Source organism: Daphnia magna, linkage group LG6 (assembly GCF_020631705.1).
Source record: "Daphnia magna isolate NIES linkage group LG6, ASM2063170v1.1, whole genome shotgun sequence".
NCBI classification, from domain to species: Eukaryota; Metazoa; Arthropoda; class Branchiopoda; order Diplostraca; family Daphniidae; genus Daphnia; species Daphnia magna.
Window position 1 is genome coordinate 7,837,765 of NC_059187.1, and position 18,022 is coordinate 7,855,786.

General features: G+C 40.0%; 1 long non-coding RNA gene across 1 annotated transcript in view; it reads left to right on the plus strand.

Annotated features, from left to right (window-relative positions):
- Positions 1 to 17,985, plus strand: part of LOC123473825 — a 26,333-nt gene extending 8,348 nt beyond the window's left edge. The window contains exons 2-4 of the long non-coding RNA XR_006648139.1: positions 14,673 to 14,788; positions 16,856 to 17,179; positions 17,265 to 17,985. This is a non-coding gene — a long non-coding RNA (uncharacterized LOC123473825). The remainder of the gene's footprint in view (positions 1 to 14,672; positions 14,789 to 16,855; positions 17,180 to 17,264) is intronic.
- Positions 17,986 to 18,022: the final 37 nt, after the last annotated feature.

Sequence of the window (18,022 nt, forward strand, 5' to 3'; positions counted from 1 at the left end):
AATAACCATAGGCTACACGAATGCACGCACGCACCACATATCGTGTGACCCGAAGAAGAAGAAAAAATAAATAAATAAATTTGAAAAAAAAAAAAAAAAAGAGGAGGAAATAGGAAGGGAGATCCCAGCGGGAGGTCCAGTCAAGAAACGAAGACGGATGTCTTTTTCTCAGGAGACAATTTCATCTGATTTTTTTTATTTGTGGTGTGGGGTGGGGGGAGGGGGGGAGAGCGGGGAGGTTACGTTAGCAGCTTTCTCGAGTTATTTATTTATACGTGTAGACGACGTGTCATAATGATCGTGGTAATAATAAAAACAACACCTCCCAGTAAAAAGAAATGAAGGCCCAATAAAAAGAAAAAGGAGTGAAGAGAGAATGTGTTATAATATCTCCAGTTTCTTTATTTTGTTTTATTTTTGTTTTTATTTCTTTCACCATCTCCCAAAAAGAACTTTGAAAACGTTTCTTCTCTTAAAACAACAGTTAACGCATTAACGTCCCTACCGGGAAAACAAAGACAACAACAAAAAATGTCACCCCCCCCCCTTTTTTTTTTGTTATTTGAAATCTTCATCGGTGTCATTCGAAAAAGAAAATAGAATTTTATTTCTTATTTCGTGATGTTTCCATTTAAATTTGGGGTGGGTGCTTTAATATCTTGCATATCTTTACTATCCTCCCTTTTGTCTTTCCCCCTTTTGTTTTATTTAAAAGAACGTCGATTCACACGGTCAGTTTTCTTAACCCCCTTGAAACCTCCCCATTTACGACTCCACTTTTGGTCACATAAAAAAAAAAAAAATTAAATGAAATAATAAAAAAAAAACAAAAAAGACGACCGACAAAAAGGTCCCGTTTTCACGGCCTCCTTTCAAAGGAAAATGTTAGCACGCCGAGTGGTCACACAATCATTTGCTCGTTGCGTCGCCAAGTCTCTGGGGCTTCGGTTGCCGCCACCGATTTTTTTTTTTTTTAACGTGCCACTGTCAAATGGCATCTCGTCTCCTTGCTTTTATCATTCTCGTATGACTCCCTCTTTCAATTTTCGTGTCGTGCGTGATATTTAACGAAATGTGTTTGACTACAGCGCGCACACTTACCACAGCGACACATTCTTCTTATTTATTTATTTATTATTTAATTTTTTTATTCAGAAAAATCCGATTCAATCAGAAAAGACACGATTTTTAAAATTTTATTTTGATGACCTTGTCGGAAATTTTTGATTTAGAGAGTCTCGACAAACGGCAGAGTCAAATGCTTTTTACGTACGTCGTGTAAATGCAGACGAGGGCTCGGCGCGACAAGGTGTAGAGTGGTGGAATTTATTCGATGGAAAACATTAAAAGATAAAACCTTTAAAAAAACAAAACAAAAAAAGGAGCTAATTGATTTTGGGGTTGAAAAAGGACCAAACAAAAAATGTTTTGCCTTTTTTTTTAACAAATCAATTTGAATAAATTCCAGTAGAATTTTCCTCTCTAGAAATTAGACTTTGACTCGTGGAAACAAAAGACAGGCTATATTTTAGAGTTTGTGTCGTTTTGTCGTGATCGACGTTCATGGAATTCGAACGTGACAGCAGTCAGGACAGGAGGAGAAAAAAAAAAGGGGGGGGGGTTACAAAAGAGAAAATAAAAAGAGGCGAAAGATAAAAAAGGAAAACATTTTTTTTTTTTTTCTTTGCTTTGTTGTTTCTCTGGTCGTCGCTTCTCATTACACGGCTATCATGTCGTTTGGAATGTCTATCGTATCTGTATATAACGTTTGGGGTGTTTTGTGCCTTCTTGTCGATTCCATCTCTTTCTTTTCCTACACCGGGACGATCTAACAGTCGTCTCACTACATCCCCCTTTTTTTCCTTGATGGTTTCCCTAATCTTAACCACCGTCAATCTGTTTAACGGGAGAAATCAATTCCCTTAAAGAAAGAAAAAAAAAGGTGGAAAAATTCTTGAGGAATTGGATCTTTTTTTAAGAAAAAAAAAAGGGAAATTGATGACTTTGCTTCCAAGTTGCAGTGAATTCTTGATGTTGTTAAAGAACTCTCTCTCTCTCTTTGCTGTATATATATTGACTTGGAACGGGCCAGCCCAGCAAAAGAAGCTCATTTGTATGTCGAGTGTGGCCACCAAACCCTGGGTCGTGTGCAGGGCCAGCAGAAAATCAAAAGAGGGAAATTCGAATAAGGGAAGTAACTGTCTTTCTTTTTTCCAGAGAGCCCATCCAATTGTCAATAGAACTGGCTAAACAGCTACTACTGTGTACTTGTTCAGCTTTTCTCTCAAACATTTCTTTTATTTCCCCAACTATTCTGACTTGTTTTGTTTGTTTGTTGGGCCTCCAATGTCTCGATTGCAGTCATGTCCACACATCAGCCGCCCCTTCTTTTTTCACGTTCAACTATAGACTCGCACACGTTAGGCTTGTACTGCTCCTCTATCGTATAGATATGCAGACTGGGAAACTTGGGCGCGGTCCAAAAGGGGCGAGAAGGTGATAGAAAGAGGGGAAGAAAACAAAAAACAAAAAAACCGATCGTGATCAAGGGACCGTTCGGGGATGATGACCGAGTCCCTTGGCATCCGAAAGTGACCTTTCGTCGAACCTCATCCCTTTAGTCAAACAAACGCTCGCACACTGTGCAATCGATCCTCTTCAAACTGGACATAAGTGAACGGTTACGTCATAAATTTTTTCTTCTTTTTCCAAAGGAATTTTTTAAATTTATTTATTTGTTTTTGATTCATCACGGCAGGGAAATCCTCGTGTGAAAAATTTAAAAAAATAAAATAAATGAAATGAAATTATGAGAATATCCAATCATTTTTTTATTTATATTTTTAATAATTCCTCTTGGCTGTTGTTGTTGTTGTTTTTAACGATTAGGAGGATTTTCTTGAACTCATATTCCCCCATTTCGGAATTGCCTTGATTGATTGGTTGACGATTAGGATGGGTGTAGCCTTTGGGGGAAGATCGGCCAGGGCGTCGAATGAGCGATGACATCACGACTTTGATTCCCTTTCATTAAAAAGCGAATGTTATTTGGCCGTGAGGCATGCCAAATACTCTCCTCCCTTACTCTCCAGACTTTGTCCCGATTCATTTCGTTATCCAAACCGCCTGTGATTTCACGCTCGACGTTCGTGCCCGGCAGTCATAATCTCGAGATAGAATTTGTATTTAATTCGTATGGCTATCATTTTTGAGGGACATGCACATAGACATGGAAAGGAATGGGTGTGGACATCAGCGGGATTTTATTAGCTCGACGAATCGTTCGGTTTATGTGTGTGTGTGTGTGGATCGTCCTAGTTATCTCTTAATAGCTAATGCGTTTATTGTTGTCATTCATTTTATTTTTATTTTTTTCTTTCGCCATGTTGAAAACTTTTTTTCTTTGACTCTTCCTTTCGTAAATGAAAACGAATTGAAAAAAAAAAGTTTGACAGTTCAACTCAAGTCTTGATACGAAAGTTTTGCTCGGCTCCGGCTCGAGTTGGTCTACGTGTAATGACAATGTGATCCCATCATTCGCAATAAAGCCATTTGATAGACGATCAAAGGAGGGAAAAAAAAAAGAAAACTTATCCAGAATAAACTTGGCACAAAAGGGAAGGGGTATGTAAAATGCAAAGCTCATTTTATGTTTCAAAGAAGAATTTCATCCATCCAGCAGGAGCTAATGGAACGTACGTTTTCGTGTCTATGAAAATGTGGTGGTATGTTAGATGTCGAGGAAGGAGGGGGGGGGCATGTTGTGGCCCTCCTGCCGATCCCCACCCCCCCCCCCGTCTTGTCTCGGATGAAACCTTCGTGCTAATGGCTATTTAATGCGGCCGATATTTATACCCTCCTGATTCCCCCGCTTTTTTTCTTTCCTTCTTCTTCTTTTCTGTGGCACCTCTGAAAGAAAGAAATGTGGAATGAGGGGAGAATAGAGAAGAAAGTGATTTATGGTAACGGTGCGTGAGAAAATCCAACGTTTTCCCCCTTTATCGAATTTTGGGTTTTTATTCTCCCCCTTACGTCGTCGGGGTGAGGCTGTCGTCGCCGGACGTCGCACTGTATATTTCATGTAAGCTATACTCGCAGGTATATATTATACGGATTTCATTGATATACGACACGTATCGTTTCTGTCCCCTCCCTTTCGTCCCAAACTTTTTTTTTTTTTTTTTAAATATATATTACCATCTTGAATCATTCTTCGACAACATTAGCGTTTGTTCGCTAGATTAAATCTGAGAGGAAAACTATGATTTGATTCTTTTCGTCCCCTCTGCTTTTTTCAAAAGAATCCGGCACGATGGAGATGAAATGTAGCAACGTACGTTTGATATACAAAGTTTAGCCGCATCGTACATTATGCACCCCCCCCCCTTTTTTGGTGTGTGTGTGTGTGTGTGTACCCTATGCCGTTTAATTACGGCTTGCATTAAAAGCTAATTTGGATAGTCTGGAAATGATGTTGGAGGGGCCTCGGATGTGTAGTTATCCCTTTAAGCAAGAAGTCTATTTATTAGGTGCTCTTAACCTTTTCCCCCTTCATTTGATCTACAAGAAAGAGAGAGAGAGAAAGAGCTCGTTAAATTCTTTCTTTTTTTTGAGGGGTGGGGGGGGGGACGTGTAGGATCCATCTCGAGGATCTCCCCAGATGACGCAAATGGACTGCGGCATCCGGATGAGTAAAAGGGACAGGGTTTTTTCCTGAACAGACGGACATACTAGCCCAGCGGTCGGTGTGTCTTGTTAAAAATTAAAAAAAAACCGAACAAAATGAAAAAAATAAATAAATAAATAAAATACGCGGGTCAATTGTTGGAGTAGTGGGCAAATGCACGTGCCCATCTGGCGTTCAAATGGTGTCGTTATTCCCTCTTGCGTTACCTTTTTTATTTCTTATTCATTTCTTCTTTCTTTTTTTTTGTGGGTGAATGTGTGTCTGATTCTGACGACGACCACCAAAATGGAATAAACTTAGGCAAACATCAGAAATGTGGCCGCTTTCTCCTGGCCCACCAGCAGATTATTTAAAAAAGACTGCGCATACAGGAGGCAGAAAGTTAAAAAAAAAAAAAAATCCCAAGTGCCTCGATGTCTTTTTTTTTCTTCTTCGTGTGCTGGAACAGTAAGGCAAGTCTCAACACACAGACCTGGAGAACTATTTGGTTCACGGGAGGTCGCGGCCCAACATTTGAAAAGAACAGTTGAACAGAAATGCCCATAACGGACGGACGGCATACAAGTCAAAGAAATCAAAAGAAGAGACACACAGTCTAAGGGCTATTGGGGTTAGATCCTATTAAATATGTTAGTGTATAGGATTCTAGTAGTAATAGTAGCAGTAATGGTAGTGTGTGTGTGTGCGTAGGGACAGGGGTCCTTGTGCATATATGATGGCGATAAAGATGACACTGATATGCACACTGGGCCAAAACAGTGGGGGGCTTGCGTCAGACCTTAACAGTCGAAAGAACAACAACGCACCGTAGAATCGGCGGGGGTAGTATAAGAGGTGATGTACAGGAGGGAGTAGGAGAAAGTGTGTGTAGGGGCAGCCCGTTGGATGCGCAATAAAACGGGGGGGAGAGACGGAGAGCTTGCAGACGATCTACTTGCACATAGTCAAGGGAAACTGTGGAACGCGTCCAGTATTTGTGTGCTCGTTTGGAAACGGTTTGCTTCCATTCCCGATCATAATCAGCCGTAGTGTTAGAGCAGATCCAAAAGGGAGAAAAGAAACAATCAAAGATCTAGAATTGGCCGATGATTTCGTCACGCCCTTTTTTTTTTATGTATAAGGTTCTTAGCATTTTGTGGAGGAATGATGTTTTCCAGTTGGACAATGGCACAGACGTTAATTTGTAGAGGCAGGCTGGAGAAAACTGGAATTCATTATTGATTTTTCATCTTTGAATTGTTTTCTTTTGTTTTTTGTTTGTATAGGACGACGCCTCGAGAGTCGGGAATGTTAATCGCAACGCTAACGAAAAAAACGATGAATGAACAGAGAAAAAAAAAAACGAGATTTTCTGGTTCACCCGGTTTTTTTGTTTGTTTAATTATTAGTTTTGCTTGGCTCTAACGTCCTTGATTAAGAATTTTTGGCATCTGTAAAACATCTTTTTCTTTTCCATTTATTTTATCATTTTGTTTTTGTTTTTTTAATTTATTTCCACCATTACGATCGGGAATTTCTGCTGCTGCGCTGAGGTGTGTACGGGCATAATATCTTGGAATAAATTTACCTGGTACATCGTATAACAAAAAAACAAAACAAAATTCGACTTACCTCCCTCGTCTTCAACGCCATTATGCGCTTGATTATTAAAAAAAAAAACACACACAACAACGATGTTAAATTTAAATGCGGGTTGAAGCCACTTACCAGCGATGGTCGATGGCCAACCGATGAGAAGGAACCAAGAGACAATCATCGTGACCGACGTTGACAATTTCATGATGATGCGGTCCTCTTTTATCTTCGCAAACTTGCCAACAACAAATTGAAATGTCCCAATCTCAAATCGACAATAATTAAATTTTTTTTTCTTTCTTTCTTTTTGTGATCGGATTGCTCTCCGATTCAAAAATGTCACTTTGTTTTGTTATTTTTTACCGCCAAACACGCCGTCACTTTCACTGGGGAAACGCACTGTCACCGACACTCCACTCGCAATAAAAACAAAAACCAAATTTGTCTCAAGCAAATGAATTTCAAAATGAAACCCCAAAAATTCACACTCTTCTTCTTTCCGGCAATCAAATAACGGATGGAAAGAAAAAAAAAATGATTGGAATAATTAATGAAAAAAAAAATTACAAAGTTATAATTGGAGAAATGATAACATGTGTTGGTGAAGGGGGAGAAGTCTTTTGAAGAGAAGACGGTGTCTCGAGCGATGTCTACCGCTGACTGAAACTGACTGGCCCTCAGCCACTGACTCTAAAACGTCCCGGCCGTGCCCTCCCCTCCCACTGACTCCTCCCTTTTCGTTTTTTCCTGTAGACGCGTCACACGGCCGAGGCCACAAACGAGTGGCGCATTCCTTTTTTTTTTTTTTTCTTTCAAAGTACCCCCCCCCCCCTGAAAAAAAACGAGGTAATATTATGGAGGAAGTAGGAAATGAAATTTAAAAAAAAATGTACAAAATGTAACAAGAGAAAATAATCCTTGAAAATGAAACAAACCAAAGTCTTACTCTGCGATGCTGTGTATTAGTGGGATAGATAGTCCAGCTGATGTATGCCACATCGTCACACAGTGGGTTCATCTTTGTAAGGTTAGATCTGTTTGGCTCATCATCATTTTCTCTTCCTTCCCCCCCTCTTGCCGTGTGTGTGTGTGTGACAGCTTGTCAAAAAGTAAGTCGAAATGACGATCTTTTATGGGTTTTTTTTTTTATTTAAAAGAGAAGAAGAAGAAGAGATCATACCTCGTGCCAGTGTGTTGGCTCTTTGAAAGAAAATACGTAGTTCTCCTTGTATATAGAAATAAAGAGGCCACTCAATATCATTGACAGGCAGAGAGTCGGCAGCGCCAAAGAGATGGATGATGGATTGATAGTGTACACATTTCTCTTGTTTTCTTTACTTTTCTTATTGTCGTGAACAAAACAAAACAAAACAAACAAAAGTATAGAAAGGGCGGTGGGGGATTAGAGGTTTGTGTTCACTTGACCGATTGTGTTTTCCTTGTGTATACAAGTTCGAATCAAAACGAAATAAAAGGACAAAAACAGTCGGGAGAAAGTGAATAACGGAAACATTGGCTAATGGGGGGGATGAAATCTCTTCCGTCATCCTCGATATCTTTTATAAGGGAGGGTGGGTTTCATACGTTCGTCGTCTTTTGTTGGTCTTTTTTCGGGTCTTTCGTTCTCTTCTCTCTCTGTGTGTGTGTAACAATCTAAAACTGAGTGTGTATATAGGAAACAAGCTTGACAACAACTGCAGCATCTGCCCACTTTTAAACATGTTCTCTCTCTCTCTGTCTCTCTCGGTTGGCCTTTTCTTTGTGTGTGTGTGTGTGTGTTATTCTTTTTTTGGCCCCGTTCCTGATGTGACAGAAGTCGATGGTCCGTGACAGCAAAGCCGTTTGAATAACAACGATTTTTGTTTTCTTCTTGTTCCCGAGTCGTGATGACATTGCGGAATAACAGATTCACGATACAGAGAGATGAATAGAAACGACAATGGAATTATCATTTATATTTTATTTTTTTTCTGCGGGGGAAAAAAACTAAACAAAGTAAAATCAAATAAAGGAAAACAAACAGAGGAGACGGTTACTTTGTAGATCTCGTGCCGCAGTGACTAACGCAATAGTTTTTGCTACGCCTGTGCGTACGGTTTGCACTGTGCCATCAAGCGCTCAAGACTTTCAACTAATACGTCATAATTTAGTTGCACAAAACGGAGAAGATGAATGGTCGTGGATAAACGTTTTGATTTGTGGAGACGATGCGCTCCGAGAGCGAACTCTTTTTGTTTTTATGTTTTTTATTATTGCAAATTATAATTTAATGTTTAGTCAAAGACTTCAGTTGGACGTGGTGGGTAGTCTCTTCTATTGCCGTTTCGGAAAAGAAAGAAAAAGAAAAAAAAAAATCTTTTGACTCCTGGACAGCTGCGGAACTGAAAAGAAATGGGGGGTGGAGTGTGGGGGGGGTTTGGAAATGGATGGATCTGTGTGGCAATATATATAGTCTAGTGATATATACTCTTCCTGTCTGTGTCACTTTTTCTTTTTTTTTTCTCTTTTCTTTTTCACTTTCCCATAAGGCTACTGCATTTATTTATCTGGATCTATTTATCTGTATACTCTGTGTGTGTGTGTGTAGACGTAATGGTGTGTGCGCTAGATGCCCGTGTCAAAACACACCCCCTCGCCCATTTTCCCTCTGCATAGACACACGTGACCAACAGAATAACACAAACATCGCATAGGCTTTTTTCTTATACAATTTCAATATATATATACAGTATATATTTTTTCATGTACAGAGGTGGGTGAACTTGTACGTCCCCCCCCCCTCATTTTTTTTTTAATGCAGAGGGGAGAAAATGAGGGAAGAACACAATCGAACTGTTTTCATTAACCATTGCCATACAAAAGTTGATGTGACAGTCGTAAGGGAGGCGAAACATCCATTTTCTTGTTATGAAAACTGCAATCAAATTGCGCTGGCTTGTTTTATCTTTTTAATCATTTTGCATAGATGGGTAGCACCGTGGTACGTATAACACTTTGTCTCCGTCTCTGTCCTCAATGACTTTTCGTTGTAGTGTTTTTACACACCGTCTGTGTTGAGGACGCTCGCTAATGGGAGGGGCCCTCTCCAAAGCTCACGTCGAATTTTAATTGCTTATGACTTTGTCTTGTTATCGCTACGTGTAACTCGTGTTGTGAGCTCTGCCGAGGTTAAGGTCGTCTTCACGCCCAAAAAAAAAAACCCTCAACATTCTTCTGCATTCCAGCAAAGCATTTAACCGTTGGCAGTGTCTTCAATTATTATGATTTTATTTTTGAATTTTTAGCGCAGGTTATCTATTCAAGAGTTATACGTACCACCTGACCCGCCAGGGCGTTTGTTTTCTTTTTTCCGCCTTAGTTCATTGACATCGAATTTTGTTTTTTTTTTAAGCGCACCATATTAGAAAGTCAATAATGATGCTTTGTGATGCTCAATAAGCTTTTTCCTTTGATGGCCGCACGAAGATGTTTAACGTAGACACAGGCGACATCAGCTAAGCGTCTACCGTTTGATATCGATGGCATCAAGACTTATTTGGCCTGTGCGTACATGTTATAACGTTCGACCTGCGGTTACAGCCGACGACATAATGGACCTGTGTTTTTTTTTTTTTCCCTTTTCTTTCTTTATTTTTTTTTATTTGTGTGTGTGACTGAGGATCGTTTTGCATGGGCAGCACGTGCCTAGATGTTTCCGTCTGTTTGATGGCTGCCTGCTGATGAAATGGGATATCTTACACCGTCGGCCATTTATCGTTTCTTTAATTCTCGTGACTTATCTTTCCCTTTCGTCTTGTCTGTTGACTTTGGCTTGGTTTGTTTAACTGCTAGCTGGGCGGAGGGGGGGGGGGACTACAAGAGAGTTCTCTTCGGTCTTGTTTAGTCGGTTTTATTATTATCCGTGATGTATACTCTGGCCAATGATGATCATGAATTATTGATGTTTTCTTTTTTCTTTTTTTTTCAGCGATGGTCATCTTCTTTTTCTTTTTTTTTTTCGCTTCCACCTGTTTCATCTTTGTAAACCGCATTCGGTACGGTGCTTCGTATTCTAATCAACATTTCCCTCTTTTAGCAGCAGCCAAAAACGTTGCGTCTGTGTCGCTTTTTTTAATATTTCAATTCCCAACAGCCTACTTACTCGTCAGTGTCTATCCTTATTTACGATTTTGAATGCTTAATTAAGACCCTTTTTCCAAATATCGAATGCGGCCGTAATCTTCTTTTTGACGTAGACGTGCCATTTGAAGATGTTAAGAGAACTGCAATGTGTCGGTAATAACGGATAGAGACAGCAGGCCCAGCTTTACGATCGGTTGTAAAAAAAAAAAAATAAGAGAGAAAGAAACAAGAAAAAGCTCATCACGCGACAAAATGGTGTCGAATTTCAAAGCGAAAAAAAAAAAAGAAAAAAAATGTAACCAACATCAGTTTGACGACATTTCGTGATAGCGCAGCTACGCGTCAAAGGATCCCGAGGCAGCTGCCATTTTGCCGTGTCAAATAATAGGCTTAAAATAAAAAAGGAAGGGTCGAAGCAAATGGCATATGCGCATATAGGATCAACATTTTTGCTTTCGTTATTATAGGTGATATTCTCACCACCCATTTTCTTTTATGGGCAAGTCTGAAACTGTTGGTTGAATGTCCAGCTGCTGTTCAAATGTTTGTTATTTCACATTTTTTTTTTGCACGACCCTGTTCGTGAACATTCGAAATTGTCCATTTTTTTGAAACGGAATCAGTCAGCAAAATCTTATCTTATCATTGATTCTTTCTGTTTGTTTGTTCTGTCCATTTCCGGATGGATGAGTAATGTCATCTTGCATGTTATGACACAAAGTTTGCTGCCGAAAATCTATTTCGCTACCCAGACTGTCACCAACAAATGCGTTCCAGGAAAACAGTTTCTTTTATTTGGTCGTCACTCGACTGAGACCAGTTAAACAATATTTTTGCCATCTGCAATAAAAACATGGCGAAACTGTCCCCGTGTTTGTCGACACTGACAATGTTGACATCCGTTAAATGTCAAGTTTTATTTGTCTAACGTCATTTGATTTATTTTTCGAAATCTGCGTCGATGTCAACAAAACAAAATCAATACGTTCTAGACCTTAAATATATAACGTTTTATGCGTATTGCTATCGGTGAATCGAATGGTCTTCACTCATCGTCAGTGTTTTGTTTTTTTATCGTTCAGGTGTGTAATCTCCTTCTCACGATAAGTCACCGACATCTTTGACGTTTCCACTTTCTTGGTAGGGGGATTTCTTCTCTGTTGACAGTTGAAGAAAAGAAAGGCCCCTTCTATTTATTTCAAGTGTCCATAAAGAGGGTTAACATATTTCGAGAAAACAAAAAAAACAAAACAAAACAAAATGGGGACGGTTACACGCCCGCAATAGGTGCCCATACTTTCGCCGTCAATCTGAAGAGACTTGCAGTTCGGATGGCGGCGGATCTTGCTGCCGCAATCATCCATCACCGTCATCAAGCTCGTCTTCTTTCTACATGTAGACATTTACATTTTCTTGTACGTTCTTGAATTTTATTTTATTTTATTTTATGTTTTTTTTTCCCATTTAAAGTTTTCTCCCCTCAAAAGAAAGAAGAAAAAAAAAATGATGATGGCGTTGATGTAACTTTGACTGCCTCGTCGGCTTGTTGGTAGGGGCTCGTTCACGTCAACGGCTCCCGGGACGCGGACATCAAAGCATCGACAGCTTTTTCCGAAATGTTTTCTTCCTCTCACCAAAATGGCTGGCATTGAGGTCAACAACTTTGTTCATATTTCTTCTTCTTCTTTTTATTTTTTTATTTTATTTTTTTCGACGATTCATATCATCATCAAGAATGGATATATATACGACTGCGGAATGAATTGCTGATAGAGCAGCGACCAAATTCGGATACGTTTTTTTGCGCTTAGCGAGTAGTTTTACATTGCACAGTGTTTTCCTTTAACGACGTCGTTAAAAACATTAAATTTTGTTTTTTTCTTTTCTTTTAAAAGTGAAAAATAAAAAACGAAAAAAACAAAAGAATTTGAATAGGTGAAGCGCGAACTGCTACAGTGAGAGCCAACTTTAATAAAAGAAAAAAGAAAAGAGGTGGTGGTCGATAGCCTCCAATAAAGATGAACGCAGATTGCAATCGCACACGATAATCCGTTAGTCGATCAAATGACCCGTCGCCTTTTCGCTGTCCCATTTCTAAAAGAATAAGGACGCGGAACTCTCGCGCAACATTTGATGTAGAGCCCCTACATTACAATCGCTGCCGATGTAAAATCACAGCCAAAAATATTGCAGCCTTTTGTTTCATTTTTTTTTTTTTTGATTTTCTTTGATGAATCTATTATTACCGTTTTATACCGTTGTGCGCGTACAATGTCATTATGTTGTAATGTATATGAAGCCGGCGGCTTCGTATCTCAGAATTCCACATGAATATTCTAATCGCCTATATCTTTTCCCCGTATATTATTTGACTATTTCTCTTTCTCTGTTCTCTTGGAAACTGATGTTTTTGATTGTTGATTGTTAAATTATACGAGGGGGGGGGGGAATAAAAATCAAAAAATGGTTGGATAGTGTTGGTGCGGTGTAGATGATTCCGTCACGGAACACAGGCTTTGATTGCCACATGCAATTGTTTCAGAGTACGAACTACCACACCACAAATCATTCACGTATGTGTGTGTGTGTGTGTATTTGGCTCGTGATGATGAGAGCAATGATTCAACGGGGCGGCGGCGGCAGTTTACATATTCTATTCATTCGTACTTGGTGGAATATTATCCACCGTTTCGTCTTGTAGCTCCTCCCGCGTTCATTTCGTGCATCGCTACATAGACAGCAGACTGGTTGATGATGTATCAAGATATCTATTGTATACAAGCCTGCAGTATGTGTATTACTATAAACACACACACACACACACAGAATTAAAAAAGAAAAAAAGAAAGGGATAAAACAAAAATGGTTGATGAAACGTCGCGTGTAACCCATCGGATAAGCACATCATAATATCATCGAGCGGGAACGTAACAAACGTGGACGAACGATGATGAGATTCCGATCGGTCGGGACCCCCCGTTGTCCGAGCCGCGAATATAATAACGAAGATAATCATAGGAAACGAGGAGGACAAGAAAAAGAACACAAAAAAACAAGTGAGGGATTGTCGTGAGCTGTCATCGCCGCCTCATCGTTCTTTTTCTGCGGGCGGCCAAAGTGGCGTCACATGTGATCGTGGAACCAAGTCGCACACGCGTTTTTTTTTTTGTCCGTATAAAAACATATACGCAGCAGGTTTTTATAGATACGCTCTAACTGATATCTTGATTTTATTTATTTACATTTTTTTTTGTTTAGTTTTATGAGTTTTTTTGTTTTTTTTCTTTCTCCCTTTTGCTTATCCCATGTTTGTTTGTTTTCAAATAGCGGGATAGGCTGTTTTTCTACGAACCCCGTAAAGGTAAACACTAAATATGTATATACATATAATATAACTAAAGGTAATATTGAAACGTTTATATATTTTATTTAAAAAAAAGGGGGGGGGGACGTTAACAAACTTCCTTTTTATAGATAGCCCCGTGCGTGCAATGTCTTTACCGCATGGCTAATGGATTAGAAGACCAGGACTATAGAACAGCTGACTGTTTCATTTGAATTTTTTTTTTTTTTTCTTCTTCTTTCTTAAATCTTGACACATTGGTTCTTTTGACTCTTTTTTTTTTTTTCGGGCAAGTTTTTGTCGTTGCTGTCTTTCTCAACAAGGAAAGATGGTATTCCAAGGCCGAATTCTTTGTGTCTATCCTTGGCAGCAGCAATTAACCCCACGCCATCAGCCACACGCTCTTTATTTTCTTTAGCGACTCATTTTTCGTTTTGTTTTTCTTTTCTTCTTCCCTTTTTTTGTGTGTGTGTGATGATGATAACGACGTTAATGATGATGATGTTGAACCACGCGCGATATCTTGTACGCAAAAGTGACCCCCAAAACGGTTCAGAGTTTATTTTTTATTTGTTCCCCTACGATCGCAATAAATCGAGCCGGGCGGTGCCATTGAGTTAAAAAAAAAAAAAAATTATCCCTCACCGATGATCTGATACGCCCATAAACTCCTGTGGGGAATGAATAAAAGCACGGCATACAGTTTAACCATATTATTAGATAGCGTGATAAATAATAGGGTAGATGGCAGACCATGTCACGGAATTTTGAAAAAAAAAAAAAAAAAGGAAGATGTAACAGTTCATTGGCTCCTGGCTGGACCCCTCATGTGTGTGACGGCCCATTCAGATAATAGTGAAATAGCGTCCGTGCGGACCTTTCATTGGCGATCACAAATTATTCCCTTTAATTTTTTTTTTATTTATTTTTTTTTTTTTGTTGTAGGACTGCTGTTCAAACGGCCGGAATTTCAAGCGGATGAGAAACTCGAATTAACCCATGTAATGCACTCTGAAAAATGTTGATGGATGTACAGAAGAGTATACAGCCGTTTCCACATGGTAGGATTTGATTTCTGCTTCATCACCCCTTTAGGCTACAGTTTGAATGCAAGGGGCCACTTCTATGACGGGCAATGTAAAAAGATTGGAAATTAGGGATGTTTTTCATCAGGACCGAGCGCTTCCGCCCAAGTTGACGGTGATGACCCTGTCATCCGTATTGATGAGGAAATCTAATCAAGTCCCCTTGATTCCGTCCGTTGTCCATTCGTTTCTCTGCACGAGGTCCTCCTCAACTTGTCCTGCCAACGCAGCGCCCCGAAGGGTGGCGAGAGACACAGTGTCGTTGACAAATGACCCAAAGCTCCCCATTTTCTAGTTGTGTTGCGACCGTTTGGGCCGAAAACGAAGATCGAGTCATATAGGGAAATAGGGGATAGATTTTGCTCATCGAGGCGCCAAAGAGGAGGAAGCAAACTAGACGATGCCAACATTGTCTGTCGTCATCGACTTGGCTGGCCATGGATAAGGGCAAAGCGACGTCGATCTTGCATGAGTCGACGACCACAGATGCGGTTGGGCGCATTGTGACACGGGCCAAGTGACACATGACCGCACAGCTGCCACTGATCGTCTATTACCCCCTAATACTTTCCTTTGTCAGCGTCTGACTATTATCCACGACGTAGCCGTAATAATATCTATGACTTTATCCATCCTATAGAGTCAGGATATATGCAACGCCAATCAACTCGTACACATATACAATTATACATGAAAAAAGGGTCGATGGTCTACGGCAACATGACGACAATCGATTCAACCAGATTTCCGTGATGAATCACTCTTCTATACGAGTGCGTGAGTGGGATGCCAGTTTTCCTTGGCCAAGTCAAGTGGCCCGAGGGAAACGTGAGCTGCGTCTCGTAAGGATTGAAAACCATTGACGACCCACTCTTTCATCCGATTTCGAAAGAAGCATTCTTTCTTTCTTTAGTACAAAAAACCTGTTTCATGATCTTGTCTCTTGTGCTTTGGCAAAAGGGCACAGTTTGTACGCGTGATTGCTGTACATCCGTCTATTAAAAGACGACGCACGGGTCGATGTTGATCGATGGGGCACTAGAGTCACTTATCGAGTGTGTGTGTGTGTGTTAATGCAAGTCTACAATCGTTAATAGTAACCGCCTCGGCCTCTGTTTATGTTGGGTATTACTAGAAAATGAGACGTAATACACGTACCGTTGTTGTTTCTAACGTGAAAGCTCTTTATGCAGTACGGTGTCGTGGAGGTCAGGTCACGTGACTGGCGTCGTGATGAGCGAATAGGGCAACTTTTGGGCGAGACGGCGGTCAGAAGAATCAGAGAACGCGCTTGATTTTGATCACGTCGTTGACGTGCTGCGCAACTGGATTACGGTGAACGGCGTCTGCCAGCGTTGTACTATAGAAGATTTAACCCACATAGCACATAGCAAAAAAGACCTGCATCTAGAAAATCGACGCTGTCTCTTTAACAGTCCCGTTAGAAAGCGGCGGAGACAACAAAAAAAAAAGAGAAAAAACGAACCGCAAAAGGCCCGTTGTGATTCAATCTCGTCTGATCAAACGCTGAGTTTTCTATGCAATACGCGCGGCAATTGTATCGATAAAAATTCCAACAACGCCTCGATCATCAACGTGTCGAAAACAAGTTGGATTATGGTTTTTTTTGTGGTTCGCTTCACGTCGACACGCGGTTGCCGCCTGTCTATTCTCACAAATTGCAGATTAATCGATTATGACAGATTTTATTTGATTTTCTTTTTTCTGTGTCTAAAGAAAAGCGAATTCATGTCAGTTGTGAGACGCGTGTTGATTCTTTTTATTTTCTATTTCGAGGTAAACATTTTCCAAATCAAATGCAGTCACGATCGGTCGTGAGCGAATCACTTTGCTGATGTCTGACAATTTACTGGCGCGTGGAACTGCGATAAATAAAAAAAAAATGACGTGAATAAATATGGACGTTCAATGTTTATTTGCTTTACTTGTTTTAAAAGCTTGTTGTTTTGATTATGTGTTTTGGGTGCGCTACCTGTTCAATAATTCTTTTTTATAATTTTTTTTTTTCGATTTTTTTTCAAGGTTTGGCCTTCGTCTTTGTAGACGTGGTGCACGCGAACATTACCGTCAAACGTTTAAAAGGGAAATACAAATGAAGACAAGCATCGCGTCCTGATCAAATTTGAATTCCCTTATTTCCCCTCCATTATGTTAGCATATTTGATTACGCCATCATGTTTTTAACTTTTCAGATGCTTATGCGCTATCGTCATACGTCCTTGCGCACGCATTGATGGCCAACATTCTTCTAGCGGGTTACGTAATCGCTCTCAATAACGAAACTAGTCACGAGCTTGCCCGTTTGACGTGTCCTCCCTTCACCTTAGCCAGATAACTCGATTAACGGTATAATCAAGCTAAGAGGATCTATAAACGTTCCGAATTTATCCCAAAAACACTGAATAACTAATAATAGCATTTGACACAATAGGAAATGCTTGCCGAGAGATAAGGACATCACAAATCTTCGGGCACCATCCGGAAGGTATTTGTGGATGTGTGACTATTACATCGCCATGTCGGGCTCTGTGTGTAGCATTGGTTTTCTCGAAACTCTTTGCATTCTATTTTTAAAGTGACATCTAATAGCGTATCCTTCATTCCTCGCATTGTTTCGCGTATCAAATAACTCTTTGAGTGTAGCGAGAGGCATGTACGATTTGGGAAGAAATCTCTCCCCGTGCCACCACCACATCGGGCGTCTCAAAAACAGAAACAGAAAAAAAAAGAAAAATGAGTAAAAAGAAAAGGGTGCAGTTTGGGAGATGGACGGACAAAAGGAGCAGTAGAGAAAGACGTTAAGGGTCTCTAATAATCTATGGCTTTTCGTATATTAAAAGAAGATCTCTTTCTTTTTCTATTCTAGAAGAGGGGTGGGAGGGAGGAGGAAACTGCGTAATCGATGTCATAACTCAAGCTTAAGGCTTCCCTACTACCCCATCTTTTACCCCGAAATGTACAGCAGAAACGGCTCCACAGAGATGGATGTGAGGGACGTCGTATTAGTGCCTTGTTGGCTGGCCTCACGACGTTAACAAACTTGTCAAGAGACACTTCTCAACAGGCACCTGGAAATATCCGTCCTTCTTGATTTCTTATCACGAAAAAGATTTTTTTTTCCTTTTTTTTATTTAAATTTTCTTTTTTTCTATTTCTAGTTAGTTGGTCGTCCTAGCAACGATTTCCATA